Source organism: Tamandua tetradactyla, chromosome 24 (genome assembly GCF_023851605.1).
Source record: "Tamandua tetradactyla isolate mTamTet1 chromosome 24, mTamTet1.pri, whole genome shotgun sequence".
In the NCBI taxonomy this organism is placed as follows: domain Eukaryota; kingdom Metazoa; phylum Chordata; class Mammalia; order Pilosa; family Myrmecophagidae; genus Tamandua; species Tamandua tetradactyla.
The window spans coordinates 20,180,419-20,196,818 of NC_135350.1; positions in this window are offsets into that span (position 1 = coordinate 20,180,419).

Below are 16,400 nucleotides of genomic sequence, written 5' to 3' on the forward strand. Positions count from 1 at the left end.
TCTGCTGAAAACTTTCAAGTAGTGATAAAGCATTTTAAAGTAAATCAAAAGACCAACACAATCTATGTTTTCTGGCATCTTATGCTATCTCCAATTTACCACTTTTTTTAAAAAAAAATTCACTCTACTTCAGCTAGACTTGCCAATGTGAGATACTTTCAGACCCCTAAACATTTCTTACTTCAGTTCCTGTGCCTTAAGAAGCCTTTCCTCCAAATCTTTCTATTATTCACTGGCTCACTTACTTTAATCTCTGCCCAAATGACATCTTTTCAGAAAGAAAGACTTTACTCTGCATTTCTTTCTTCATTGAGAATCTCACCCCCTGACATTAACTTAATATTTATTTGATTTTTTCTATTTTTATTTCTCCTTACCAGGCATAGACTTTTTCAATTTTTGCCTGTATCCAAAGTATCTAGAACATTGCCTTGGACATAATAAGAGTTTAATAAATACTAGTTGAATTAGTAAATTAATTCACTAATAAATCTAAAAACTAGATTTTATCACAACTAGTCCTAAGTATATCATACTCATTTTATAATTAAAGCCACTGAGCCCAAAGAAGTTTTTACCTGGTGAAGTAGGGAAGCCCTAACTCAGAACCCAAAACTGTGTCACTCCTAAGGGAGTCTTCTTTGCACTACACTAGATGTTCCCACTCCTTGTTAAAGTGGAATCATCTGTTGGTATTTATAAAAATATATACTAAAGGTGTATTCTTGAAATTGTTGGTTTTATAGGTTAGGTTGAGGCCTGTGTTCCACAGATGATTCTGGTATGCAGCCAATGTTGCTTTTATATTAAACTAAGAAAAATATGATATAAACAGATCTTGATTATTAAGATTTTCTTTCCAGAAATAATTTTACTATTGATGTACTGTTCCTAATTTTTCAAGATAATTGGTGCATGTTTCAAAGCCACATGGCATCTGGAAGTAACCTGCTCTCTGTCAACACAGCAACATGCATGCACACACATACATTATCTATGTATGTATCTATGCATCAAGGTATATACGTATCTATCTAATCTGTATCTTTGCATCTACGGATAGTTATAGAAGTGTGTGTGTGTGTATATATATGTAATTCTAATCATATATTTGATATAATATATACTATTAGATAGATAATAGATAATAGAGTCTTAATTTTCCAGGGCTGCTATGACATATACCACCACACACTGGCTTAAAGAATAGGAATTTACTGGCTCAAAGTTTTGGAGACTAGTAGTACAAAATCAAGATCTCAATAGGTCTTGCTTTTTCCTAGACTCTGTGTCATTCTGGTGCTGGCTTGCTGTAATCATCAGGATTTCTGCCTTGCAACTCTGCCTCTGTCACATGATCTCTCTCTGGTTTCTCCTGACTTCTGGATTCTTCTCCCTTACTGCATCTGAACTTCCTTTCTTAATTAGGCCTCCATTTGTGCAGATTAAGACCCAACCTGTTTCAGTTTGGCCACACGTAAATAGGATCTTCAAAGATTTTATTTACAACTAAGTCCACTCCTCAACTAATAATATCTGTGAAGGTCCTATTTACAAATGGATTCACACACAGAGGAAATGAATTAAGACTTCACTATTTTTGTGGGGTACATGATTCGATCTCCAATGGACAGACAGATGGGTAAGTGAATGGGAACATTGTGATGTAAGGAGAATAAATTATCATTTCCATTTATAAATAAATAGATGAGTTTTAAATAAAAAAATCATGGAACAGTTAACACCAATTCCTGAGTGTACATCTTGCTTTCTCATTTCTAGTATGGATGTGTAAGTAGAGGAGAGAGCAGGGAGTTGGTAGACCAGGATGCTGTGTGATGATGCACCTCACTGTGAAGTTTTGCCTGAATTCTTTAATAGGTATATGCCACTAGGACGCTAAATAACTTTTGAACTTTTGTTTTCTTTTCTGTAACAGACAATAACTATCAGCCATTTTATTATAAGGTTTTCCCTTAGAATTCTTTGATCATCATGATTCCATAAGCCTCAGAAAGCAGATATATCTAATAAAAATACCATAGTGTCTTCAAGAGGGAGTAAATGTAATTGTTATTACATTATAGTAATAGTAATAGTGACCATGCCCATTTCCATTTTCCTGAAGCAACTACTCTATGTACCTAAACCCAGGAGCCATCTCTGCTGTCAAGATCCAAGTGTATGACCTACAGAGAGTTCCTGATTTGGGGAAATCAGCAATCTTTGTGGTGGAGGGATTACACAAGATAGCGTGGTAGACTTAGACTCCTAGCACTTTAAACTTCAAAGAAGAAAATCTTTTAGGGATCCTATTTACATTCATCTGCTGTATAATTCTATCCCTGAAGTAGAAGATATTCTAGCAGAGAATAATTCAGGAATCCTATGTTCGCCTTTCTTTCTTATCAGGTAGGTGAAAGTATGTGAAACAAAATCATAAAGACAACTGGGGGCTTTGACTTTAAGTACTTACTCCTCAGTAGGTTCTGGGTCTCATGTCAAATTTTGCTGATCCAACAAAAACAATAAATCCAATATCATGGGGCTTTTGTGAGGATCAAATGTGCTAAGGTATGTGCATATGAAAGTGCTATACAAAGCATAAACAGGCTCCCTCTTGAAGACACTATTGCATTTTTCTTACTTCAATACATCCTTTTCTGGGGCTTATGAAATCTTTGGGCCAAAGAAAACTAAAGGAAGACCTCATAATAAAATGGTGAGGAAGTGGGCTTTGGAGTTGGTATACTGGATTCAAATTTTTGGTGGTTTGGACCTATATGTATCCAAGAAAAGCATGTTCTTAAACTTAATCCATTCTTGTGGGTGAAAATTTATTGTAATGAGGAGCTTTTGATAAGATTACTTCAGTTAGGATATGACCTAACTCAACCACGGTGGATATTAACCCTATTGCCACAGTCTTTCATAAGCAGAATGAAAGTCAGACAGAGAGAGAGAGTGTGTGTCACAGGAAGCAAGAAGGTGAAGGGAAGAGGAACCCAGAAAAGAAGGGAAAAGAGAGAACAAGCTGTAATGTACATTGCCATATGACAGAAAAGCCTAGGACTAAGGATTAACAGCAGCCAGCACCAGAATGTCAGACCAGAATGTCAGTCTTTGAGAAGAAAGCATCACCTTTATGACACCTTGATTTGGACTTCATCTTAGCCTCAAAACCATAAGCTAATACACTCCTAATATTTAAGCCAACCCATTGCATGTATTTGCTTGAACAACTGAGAAAACTAAAACAACATCTAAAGCCAATCATTTCACCACTCAGAGCTTCAGTGTATTCGACTTTAAATGTAAATAATTATAGTACTTAACTTGTGGAAATTTTATGAGGGTTAAATAACACTATGTATGTGCAAATTTCTGGTGCACACCCTGTATTAAATAAATGACTGTTATTTTCCAGTTCATCATACCAATGAACTTAAATTCAGAGCCATCAGTAACAGGACATCTCAAACGGTGTTTTTGGCACTCTGAGATTCCTTAAACTACTTCAGAACAACAGGAAAACTAAGTGCAGTTTCAAAGCAACTACATACATTCTTCTCGACTGCACTATTTTGATTTTATCTACTTTAAAGTTTGCAAATGACTTCAAGAAGAATATTTTCTGTCATTTGTTATTTCCAGGAAAGATTGAATGGTCTACCAAGGATAGCATTATGAAATATCTCATAATGGTTTAAAGTCAGAAATGTTAATAATATCTGTTTATTTGTGTATGAAAATTGAAGTTTCTTCTATAATTTACACAATAAACACTAGAACAGATAATCATCCATATATATTTGATACACACATATATTGATAATTTCTACAGAATTACAATTAATTTAACAAACTCTGTTAAACAAACTAAACTGGGAGATATTGAATTCTCTACCTCTGAAATAATGTATGTGGCAATTGTTTGTTAAATGTTTGTTAAATCATTTAAATAAAAGACCTAAGTGAGATGCTAAAAGGAGACTAATCTTGTCTCTGTTTTGGCTAAGTCCCCATGAGGAGGAATATCAGATATGAAAGCAAAGAGCTAGACTGAAATGCACATTTTCAAATCTAATTTCACAGGAGAAATCCACTTTATTTTAAAACTTTTTGAAAGGATGAAAGAAGACAGGATTGGTGAAGACATTTCTGCATGGTAGAAGCAATGCTGTTAATACACCATAAAACCTCACTCCTTCCCCAGGCACACAGGGAAACCCAATTCTGAATACTGCTGCCATAAACTCTAGTGTGCAAATGTCTATTCATATCCCTGCTTCCAGTTCTTCCAAGTATATACATAATAATGGGTTTTTAGGACCACATGGCAACCCTATACTTTAGCCTGCTGTGAAATGAGCACACTGCCCTCCAGAGGGGCTGCACCACTCTACTTCTCTATCAACAGTGAATACATACATCTCTCTCTCCACATATTCTCTAGCACATGTACCATTCTGTTTATTCTTAAAACAGTTTTATTCATGGACCATTCAATCCATGCTAAGAGTACAATTATGAAAGAATATTCCAATGTTACTGTTAAATATGGATCCTAGTTTGCATTAACTGTATCTTTTTCCATATACCATCCTATTTTTAATACCTCACAATGGTGTCATTCATTTGTTCTCCCTTAAGTAAAAACTTTCTTATATATCTACATTTAATCAGCATCATTGTTTACTCTAGTTTTCACTAATTATACAGTCCATTTTCATCCTCTATCTTTCCTTCTGGTGTCATACATGCCCCTAGCCTTTTCTTTCAAAGGTAATCACATTCAGCTTTGTTCATTATACTTACAATATTGTGCAACCATCACACTGCATTACACTATCCATTTCTGAATCTTTACAATCAATCTTGTTAAACATTCTGTAATCCTTAAGCCTCAAATGCCCAAGCTCTATCCTCTATCTCCTGATACCTCTGTTCACAACTTTAACTCTCAGAGCTTGCTCATTATTGTTGGTTCATATTAGTAAGAACATACAGCATTTCTCCTTTTGTTTCTGGCTTCTTTCACTCAACATAATGTCCTCAAGGTTAACCCACATTGTTGCATGCATCATGACTTCCTTCCATCTTACAGCATAATACTCCATTATATATATATATGTACATAAAATAGAATTATATATATATATATATATATATATATATAAAGGAGTTTGACCTCCTTATAAAAATTCAATTGTCCATAGATTAAAGGGTCTATTTTCCAATGCTCGATTTTATTCCATTGGTCAACATATCTGTCATCATGCCAGTACCATGCTGTTTGGGCAACTATAGCTTTCTAATATGTTTTAAAGTCAGATAATGTGAGACCTCTCATTTCATTTCTCTTTCTCAAGATATTTTAGCTATTAGGGCAGCCGGCTGATCCAAATAAATTTTATTATTACATACACAAAGTAAGTTATGGGACTTTGGTTGGTATTGTATTGAATCTATTAATCAGATTGAGTAGAATTGATATCTTAACTATATTTAGTCTTCCAATTCAAGAATATGGTATACCCTTCTATTTATTTAAGTCCTCCTTGATTCATTTTAGCAATTTTTTGTAGTTTTCCATGTATAGGTCTTTTGTATCCTTAGATAAATGTATTCCTAATTATTTCATCCTTTTGGTTGGCATTGTAAGTGGAATTTGTTTCTTCATTTCCTCCTCAGATTTCTCCTTATTGGTATATAGAAACACTATTGACTTTTATTTTGAAAAGCTGGATTTTTATTTTTTGTTATGTTGTATGATTGTTTTACTTATCAAAATTTTATTTTATGAAATGTTCCCTTATCTTTAATTGTCTTATTAAATATTCTGAAGCTCCATTGCAAACTGTAAAAAAGCCAAAATATATGAAATAATATAAATTATGACCCTGAATATAAATGATTTCTCAGGTATTGTACAAGAGCATTTGAAATTATATGCAAGTCCTGTTGTCCAGGTCTCACTTCCACTTTGCGGTACTTTTTTATTAGCTATAGTATCTTTGTTGCATATTTTTCTATGTATAGTATCATGTCATGTGCAAACATGGAAGTTTTGCTTCTTCCATTCCAGTTTGGATAATTTTTCTTGCCTTTGCTCTAGCTAGAACTTCCAGAGCAATGTTGAATAACAACGGTGACAGTGGCATCATTGTCTTGTTCCTGATCTTAGAAGGGAAGCTTTTAGTCTTTCCTCATTGAGGATGAGGTTAGCTGTGGGTTTTTCATATATTCCCTTTATCACATTGAGGAAGTTCATTTCTAATCCCATCCTTCAAACTGTATTCATCATGAAAAGATGTTGAATTTTGTCAAATGCCTTCTCTGTTTCAATTGATATGATCATGGTCAATTCCTTTTTGATTTATTGATAAAGTGTATAATATTAATTGATTTTCTTGTATTGAGTCACCTTTGCATTCCTGGAATAAAACCCACTTGATGGTGGTGTATAATTATTTAATGTGCTGCTGGATCCTATTTGCAAATATTTTGTTGAGGATTTTTGCATCTATATTCATTAAAGAAATTGGTCTGTAATTTTCATTTCTTGTAGAATCTTTATCTGGCTTTAGTATTAGAATGAGGCTGACTTCATAGAATGAGTTAGATAGCTTTCCCTTCTCTTTAATTTTTCTAAAGAATTTTAGTAGGATTGGTACTAATTTTTTCTTGAATGCTTGGTAGAGTTCACATGTGAAGCCACCTGGTCCTGGGCTTTTCTTTAGGGAATGTTTCTGATGACTGATTCAATTACTTTACTTATGCTTAGTTTATTTAGGTTTTCTATTTCTTCTTGAGTCAATGTTTGCTGTTAATGCTTTCTTAAGAAGTTGTGCATTTCACCTAAGTTGAGTGGTTTGTTCGTATTTAGTTGCTCATAGTATCTTCTCATTACTGCCTCTATTTCCACAGGATCAGTATATATGTCCCCCTTTACATTGATTTTATTTATTTGCATCCTCTGTATTTTTTCTTTGTGAGTCTAGCTAAGGGCCCATCAATTTTATTGATTTTCTCAATGAATGAACTTATGATTTTCTTAATTCTGTCTAGTGCTTCCATATTCTTAATTTCATATATTTCTAATCCAGTGTTTGCTGTTTTTCCTTGTGATTGCTTTAGCATCAGTTTTCTGTTCTTTCTTTTGTTCCTCCATGTGAGAAGTTAAGTCCACAATTACTGCTCTTTCTTTTTTTTTATATAGGCATTTATTTCAATAAAATTCCCTCTTGGCAGACATTGCTGCATTCCTTAGTTTACATAGGCTAGGTATTCATTTTCATTTGGTTAGAGATATTTACTGATTTCTCTTGTAATTTCTTTCTTCACCTGTTGGTTATTAAGATTCTGTTGTTTACAAGCATACAAATAGATTCAAAGTGAAAGGATGTAAAAAGATTTTCCATGCAAGTTGTAATCAGAAGAAAGCAGGAATAGCTATACTAGCATTGTAAAATAAAATTTAAATGTAAAGACATCATAAGAGACAAAGGAGGGTACTATATACTAATTAAAGGGTCAATTCACCAAGAAGATATAGGAATCATAAATGTTTATGCTCCTAATAAAGGAGCTCCAAAGTGCATGAGACAGACATTGGCAAAACTGAAGTGAATCATAGATGTTTCAACAATAATAGTAGGAGACTTCAAAACACCAATCTCCTCTATAGATAGAACAACCAGAAGAAAATCAACAAGGAAATATTGAAGTTAAATAACTTGATAAATGTATTAGACCTAACAGATATATATAGGTCATTGCACCCCAAAATGCAAGGATGAACATTTTCTCTAGTGTTCATGGAACATTCTCCAGGATAGATCATATGCTGGGGTACAAAACAGTTCTTTATAAATTTAAAACCATTGAAAATATTCAATGCACTTTCTCTGATCATAATGGGATGAAACTGGATCTCAATAACCACTGAAGAATGAGAACATTCACAAATATATGGAGATTAAATAACACACTCTTAAACAATCAGTGAGTCAAAGAAGAAATTTCTAGAGAGATCAGTAGCTATCTGGAGATGAATGAAAATGAAAATGCAACTTATCAGAACTTATGGGATGCAGCAAAGGCTGTGTTGAGAGGGAAACGTATTGCTGTAAATGCTTATATTAAAAAACAAAAAAGAGCAAAAATCAAGGTCTTAGCAGCACACCTGGAGGAACTTTAGATAGAACAGCAAACTAACCCCAAAGCAAATAGAAGAAGAGAAATAACTAAGATTAAAACAGAGATAAATTAATGGGAGAACAAAAGAATAATAGAAAAAATCAGTAAAACCAAATGATGCGACTTTTTGAGAAAATCAATAAATTGCTGGGACATAGCAAGACTAACAAAGAAAAAGGGAGGATGCAAATAAACAAAATCAGAAATGAAAAGGGGTTCATAACCACAGACCCTGAGGAAATGAAAGAAATCATAAGAGGATATTATGAACAACTATATGCCAACAAACTAGACAACTTAAATGAAATGGACAGCTTCCTGGAAACACACAAATTAGCTACACTGACTCAGGAAGAAGTAGAATATCTCAATCACAAGTAAAGAGATTCAATCAGCCATCAAAAATCTTCCTACAAAGAAAAACCCAGGGCCAGATGGCTTCACAGGGGAATTTTATCAAATATTTCAAAAAGAACTAACACCAATCCTGCTCAAACTTTTTCAAAAAATCGAGGAAAAAGCAACTGTCCCTAACTCATTTTATGAAGCTAATATCATTTTAATAACAAAACCAGCTAAAGATGCTATAAGAAAGGAAAACTAAAGGCCAAACTCCCTAATGAACATAGGTACAAAATTCTCAATAAAATATTAGCAAATTGAATCCAACCACACATTAAAAGAATTATACACCACAACCAAGTTGGGCTTATACTAGGAATGCAAGGATGGCTCCACACAATAAAATCAATTAATGTAATATAGTACCTTAACAAATCATAAGGGAAAAAATCACATGATCATCTTGATTGATGCTGAAAAAGCATTTGACAAAATTTTTTTCTGATGAAAACACTCCAAAAAAAAAAAAAAAGGAATCAAAGGTAACTACCTCAATATGATAAAGGAAATATATGAAAAACTGATAATCAGCATTGTAGTCAATGGAGAGAGACTGAAAGCTTTCCCACTAAGATCAGGAATTAGACAAGGATGCCCACTGTCACCACTATTATTCAACATTGTTCTAGAAGTTCTAGCTAGAGCAATCAAGCAGGTCTCAAAGAAATAAAGGCATCCAAATTGAAAGGAAGAAGTAAAACTTCAATTATTTGCAGATGACATGATACTATACATGGAAGATCCTGTGAAATCTACAGCAAAATTACTTGATCTAATAAACAAATTCAGCAAGGTGACAGGATATAAAATTAATGTGAAAAAATCACTCACATTTCTATATATACAAGCAATGACCTAACTGAGGAGTCAGTTAAGGAAAACATTCCATTCAAAATAGCAACTAAAAGAATCAAGTGCTTAGGAATGAACATAACTAGGGATGTAAAGGACTTCAACACAGAGAACTACATAACATTGCTGAAAGATATCAAAGAAGAACTAAATAGGTGGAAAGACATTCACTGCTCATAGATAGGAAGGCTAAATATAGTTAAGATATGAATGCTACCCAGATTGATCTACAGATTCAGCACAGTACCAATCAAAATTCCAACAACCTACTTTGGAGACATGGAAAAGCTAGTTACCAAATTCATCTGCAAGGGAAAGAGACCCCAAATAGCTAAAAGCATCCTTAAAAAGAAGAATGAAAGGAGAGGATTAACACTCCCTGACTTTAAAGCCTATTATAAAGCCGCATCAGTCAAAACAGCATGGTACTGGCACAAAGATAGAAGCATTGACCACAGAATTGAATCAAGAGTGCATAAATAGACCATCAAATCTATGGTCAACTGTGTTTTGACAAGAACCCCAAATCCTCTGAACTGGGACAAAACTGTCTTTCCAACAATTGGGCATGGAAGAACTGGATATCAATAGCCAAAAGAATGAAAGAGGACCCATATCTTATACACTATACAAGAATTAACAAAATGTGGATCAAACACCTAACCATAAGAACTAGGACTGTAGAGCTTCTAGAAGAAAATGTATGGAAGCATCTTCAAGACCTAGTAATATGAGGTAGCTTCCTAAACTTTACACACAAAGCATGAGCAACAAAAGAAAAAATAGATAAATGGGAACTTCTGAAAATCAAATGCTTCTGCACCTCAAAAGACTTTGTCAAAAAAGTGAAGAGGCAGCCAACTCAATGAAGGAAAATATTTGGAAATCATATATTGGACAAAGGTTTGATATTCTGTTGTATACACAAAGAAATTATAAAATTCAACAACTCAATTATAAAATGGACTAAATACATGAATAGGCATTTTTCTGAAGAGCAAATACAGATGGATCAAAAGCACACTAAGAGATGCTCCTTTTCATTTGCTATAAGGGAAATGCAGATCAAGACAACAGTGAGATACCACCTCACACCTATAAGAATGGATGTTATTTAAAAAACAGGAAACTATAAGTGTTAGAGAGGATGCGGAGAAATTGGGACATTTATGCACTTCTTGTGGGAATGTATAATGGTGCAGCCGCTATGGGAGATTGTTTGGGGGTTCCTTAGGAAATTAAATATCAAGTTTCCATATGTACCAGCAATAGCACTACTTGGTATATACCTAGAAGAGCTGAAAGCAATGACACAAACAGACATTTGCACACTGAGGTTCACAGCAGCATTATTCACAATCATCAAAAGATGGAAACAAGCCAATACCCATCAACAGATGAGTGGATCAACAAACTGTGGTATATGCATATGATGGAATATTTTTACAACAGTAAGAGGAAATGACATCTTGAAGCACATGACAAGATGGATGAAGCTTGAGGACATAATGTTGAGTGAAATAAGCCAAACACAAAAGGATAGATACTATATGACTCTACTTTTATGACCATGATAAAGGTAAAATCAGAGTCTTATATACAGAATATAGGGAACTTTGAGATACATAAAAGCTAGAGATGGGTGAATGGTTAGCTAATGAGATTGAACTCCAAATGTAAGGAAATAGATAGAAGTGAAGGTGGTTCTCTAGTGGGTCTATAAATAATATTACCATGTGGAAGATGAACAAGATCGGAAAGGGTTGCATAGACCTACGTGTCCCACTTATTAACACTAGAAATATGAATTACTTCTTGCAAGAATTAATTCAAAGGTATGATTCATGTACAAAGAGTGTTTAAGTCCAGGGTACAGGGGGGAAACTGTTATTGCATGCCATGGGCTATGTTCAAAATGAAAACATCAGCACTACCACAGCAACAGCAGAGGTAAATAATGGGGGGAGGGACAACAGTCAAGACAATGTTTAGATTTCTTATTTGGTAAGGGTATGTTTATTGGTTTTCTTTCTCTTGGGAACAATGAAATTATCTAAAATTGAAAATGTTGATGGACTGTGGAGTTTTGGCACTATATGTGATGCCTGATTAATGCAAGTGACTGAAGGATGCACTGACTGAGTAGATTGGTGAACGATGGTGTATACTTATGAATGAAGATTGTACTTCTACAAACAAGTGTGGAATTGTCAGGTATGCAACGATGTGAATGAACATGTGGGACATTTGGTGAAAGAAAAGAACAACAATGGTGTGGTTCTTTTAGAAAATGCTTATAAGAAAACAGAGGCTTAGTTTGTAAGATTTATAGCATGAACATTAATATATATATATTGTATAGCCTGATATTTAGAGATAAGAATGAAGCTAATGAAGTTGGGGTTAAAGTAATTCAGAACACAGGGGTAAGGAGGACATTGTCTGTATTTTAGAACCTTACATACTCTTTCAGATCATACGAAGAAAGCTTTATTTGGTCTGGAACTGAAATTTTCTGTAGCACATAATCTAATTCAACCTATCTGCATGGCTCATTTGAACAATTGAAACACAGGGAGCCCAGAACAAGAAAGAGGGCCTTTAATCCTGTATAGATTAATGTAATACCTGCATACATCCTAGAGTATATTAAGCAGATAATCAAAAAGTATTGGCAAAGTCCCTTCAGGGATAGGAGGAAAAAAATGGAACTATTAAACCTTACCATCAGGGAATCCTCTGATAATGTGCCAAACTTTAGGAACAATCAAATCATTAGGCCATACCATTGATCCTGAGGCTTACTCTTAATGAATCATTTGTAGGTAGCAGAGAAGCTTAGACTACCTATACATGTGCCAAAGAGTTACTTCTGGGGGATCTCTTTTGTTGCTCAGATGTAGTGTTAATCTCTCTAAGCCCAACTCTGCAAGTGAAATCATTGCCCTCCCCCTTACATGGGACATGACATCCAGGGGTGAAAGTCTCCCTGGCAATGTAGGAGATGACTCCCAGGGATGAATCCAGCCCTGGCACCATGAAATCAACAATTCCATCCTGACCAAAAGGGGGAAAAGAAGTGTAGCAGATAAAGTAGCAGTGGCAGAGAGAGTTCAAATAGAGTCGGGAGGTTATTCTGGAGGTTGCTTTTATGCAAGCTTCAGTTAGACTTGTTACCTATCATGACCTGCCAACTTCCAACCAGGACCATTCTAGCCAATCCTAAAGAACATGTTGGGCAATATATAAGATGCCACAAGTGTTCCATGCACTATAGCAACTTTCCGGAAAACCCCAGATGGGTCCCTGGACCAGATAAGTCCTGAAGCCTAGAGGGCCAAGTCTCTCCTGAACATCAGATAGTTCCATCTCCCTACAGACCCTTCTAACATGAAAAAGTTAGAATGGCCATAGCCCAAACACTCATAAAAAGAGGGGTGAAAAGATCAAAAAAGGTGATGGTGGAGTTATACAGTGAAGATAAGATTAACAAATGAATATGATTGCTGAATCATTAAATTGATATCTTTTTTAGTCTCCAGTATCTTAGAGTAACTAGAAGCATGACCTAAAGTTGTGGAATTGTAACCCATGTCAAACTCTGTAAAATGTTCTACAACTAATTGTGGTTATGAGCTTTGAAATTTATTGCTTTTTTGTATACATGTTATTTTTCCCAAAAAAGAAAGAAGGGGCGGGCCGCGGTGGCTCAGCGGGCAAAGTGCTTGCCTGCTATGCCGGAGGACCTCGGTTCGATTCCCGGCCCCAGCCCATGTAACAAAAACGGAGAAACAGAATACAATAAAACAAGAAAATGTTTAAAAGATGTTTCCCTTTCTTCCTTCCTTCCTTCCTTCTATCCTTCCTTCCTTCTCTCTGTCTTTCCTTTAAAAAAAAAAAAAAGAAAGAAAGAAAATAGTCAATTTTATGATTAAAAAAATTTAAGCCTTCTAGCATCCTATATTATGGAGCAGCTAGAAAGAAAAAATGTGAATGGATCGTATAGTAGCCCACGACAAACTCTGAGATCTGTCTTGTAACTACTTGCTGAAGAGTGCTTTGAAAACTATTGCTTTTTTTCTTTCTTTGCTTTGTATATATGTAATATTATGCAGTAAAAATGTTAAAAAAGATTCTGTTGTTTAGCTTCCATAAATTTGTGAATTCTACAAGCTTGCACATGTTATTGATTTCCTGTTTCATTCCAATGTGATCTGAGAGATTGTTGTGTATAATTTTAATCTTTTTAAATTTATTGAGACCCACTTTGTGACCCAACATGTGGTCTGTCCTGGAGAATGATCCAAGAGCCTACATGAGAAAAATGTATATCCTGCTATTGAGGAGTGCAATGTTCTGTAAATATCTGTTAAGTATAATTCATTTTTTGTATTATTCAAGACTGCAGTTTTCTTATTGATCCTCTGTCTAGCTGTTCTCTCCACAGATAAAAGTCTCCAACTATTATGGTAGAAGTCTGTACACCCTTCAGTGTTGTCAGTGTTTTCCGTATGTATTTTAAAGCACTCTGACTAGGTGCATAAATATTTATGATTGTTGTTTCTTTTTGATGAATTGTCCCTTTTATTAATAGAAAGTCTCCTTCTTCTTCTTCTTCTCTCTCTCTCTCTCTCTCTCTGTATGCTGTATGGCAGTGTCACATTTCATTTTTTTTCCATGTGAGCATCTCATTATTGCAGTACCATTTGTTGAATTTTTTGTTTGTTTATCTGTTTTTGTTGGTTTCTTTGCTTGTTTGGAAGTGCTTGGTCCAGGAATTGAACCTAGGTCTCCTGCATGACAAGGGAGAATTCTACCAATGAACTACCCTCGCACCCCCTTCTTATCTTTTTTTTGGAGGGAGTTCATAGTCCGGGAATCAAACCTGGGTCTCCCATATGTAAGGTGAGAATTCTACCACCTTTGCACCCTCCTTTGAACCACCCATGCACCCTCCTTTCTTATCTTTTTAATTGTTTTACATTTAATATCTAATTTGCCTGATATTAGTATAGCTGCCCCCATTCTTTTCTGGTTGTTTTTTGCATGAGATATCTTTTCCAACCTTTCACTTTCAATCTATTTTTGTCCTTGGGTCTAAAGTGAGTCTCTTGCAGACAGAATACACATGGATACTGTTGTATTTTTTAATCCATACTGCCAGTTTATGTCTTTTGTTTTGGGAATATAATCCACTAACATTTAATGTTATTACTATAAAGGCAGACTTTCTTCAACCATTTTGTCCTTTGGATTTGTATGTCATATTTTATTTTTTCCTTTCTTTTTACCCTTTGAGTTACCCTTACTGAAAATCTTCATTTCTACACGCTTCTCCAACCTTTCTCCTCTCTTTTCCTATATCGTTGTAGCATTCATTTTCTTGTAGAGCAGGTCTCTTGTTCAAAAATGCTGTCAGTGTCTGTTTATCTGAAAACATTTTAAACTCTCCATCATTTCTGAAAGATAGTGCATTTGTTAGGGTTCTCTAGAGAAATAGAATCAACAGGAAATACCTGCAAATATAAAATTTACAAAAATGTTTCATGTAACCATGGGAATGTAGAGTCCAATATCCATAGGGTAGGCTGAGAAGCTGAGTACTCCAATGGAGGGTCTGGATGAACTCCACAGGAGCAGCTCGCTGGCCAAAGCAGGAAGAGAGCCTGTTTCTTCTGAATCTTCCTTAAAAGGTTTCCAGTGATTAGATTAAGCATCACTCATTGCAGAAGACACTCCCCTTGGCTGATTATAAATGGAATTAGCTGTGGATGCAGCCAATATGATCATGATTTATTTCTATGAAATGTCCTCATAGCAACAGATAGGCCAACACTTGCTCAACCAGACAAACAGGTACCATTACCTGGCCAAGTTGACACATGAACCTGACCATTACAGATAGTTTCGTTGGATATAGAATTCTTGGTTGGCAGTTTTTCTCTTTTAGAGATTTTTATATATATCATACCACTGCTTTCTCACCTCCGTCATTTCTACTGAGAAATCTGCACTTAGTTCTATCAACATTCCTTTATATGTAATGGATCACTTTTCTCTTGCTTGGTTCAGAATTCTCTCTTTGTCTTTGGCATTTGAAATCTGATTAGTAAATTTCTTGGAGTAGGTGTATTTGAATCTATTCTGTTTGAAGTATGTTGCACTTGTTAGACCTGCAAGTTTATGTCTTTCATAAGAGCTGGGATATTTTTAGTGATTATTTCCTCTATTATTCTTTCTGCAGCTTTTCCCTTCCTTACTCTTTCTGGGACACCCATAACACATATATTCATGTGCTTCATGTTGTCATTCAGTCCCCTGAGGCCCTGCTCATATTCTTCCATTCTTTTCCATATCTATTCTTCTGTGTATAGGATTTCAGATGTTCTGTCCTTTAGTTCAATAATCCTTTCTTCTGCTTCTTTAAATCTGCTGTTTTATGTATCCATTGTGTTTTTCATCTCTTCTATTGTTTCTTTCATTCCCATAAGTTCTGCTATTTTCTTTTTCAAGCCTTTGAGTTCTTTTATATGATAACTCAGTGTCTTCTTTATATCTTCATCTCTTTTGCAATATTCTCCTTCAACTGATTGAATTTGTTTAGAAAATTTGTTGTAACATCTTTGATTAGTTGTTTCAACTACAGTATCTATTTGAAGTGTTAGTTTGTTCCTTTAACTGGGCCATAGCTTCATGCTTACTTGTATGACTTGTGCTTTTGTGCTGGTGTCTAGACATCTGAATGTTCTGATTAGTTTATTCTGAATGTTGTTTTCTCTCTTTTGCTAGGGTTTTCCTGTTGATTAGCTTTGTGCTTTAACTGTTCTTTGACATTGAGTTTAATTTATCCTCAACCTCTAGCATAAGTTCTGTTTAACTGATCAGAATTTTTCAGCTCTTATTTCTCTATTTCTTGCCCTGCCTACATGGATTTTTTTTTTTTT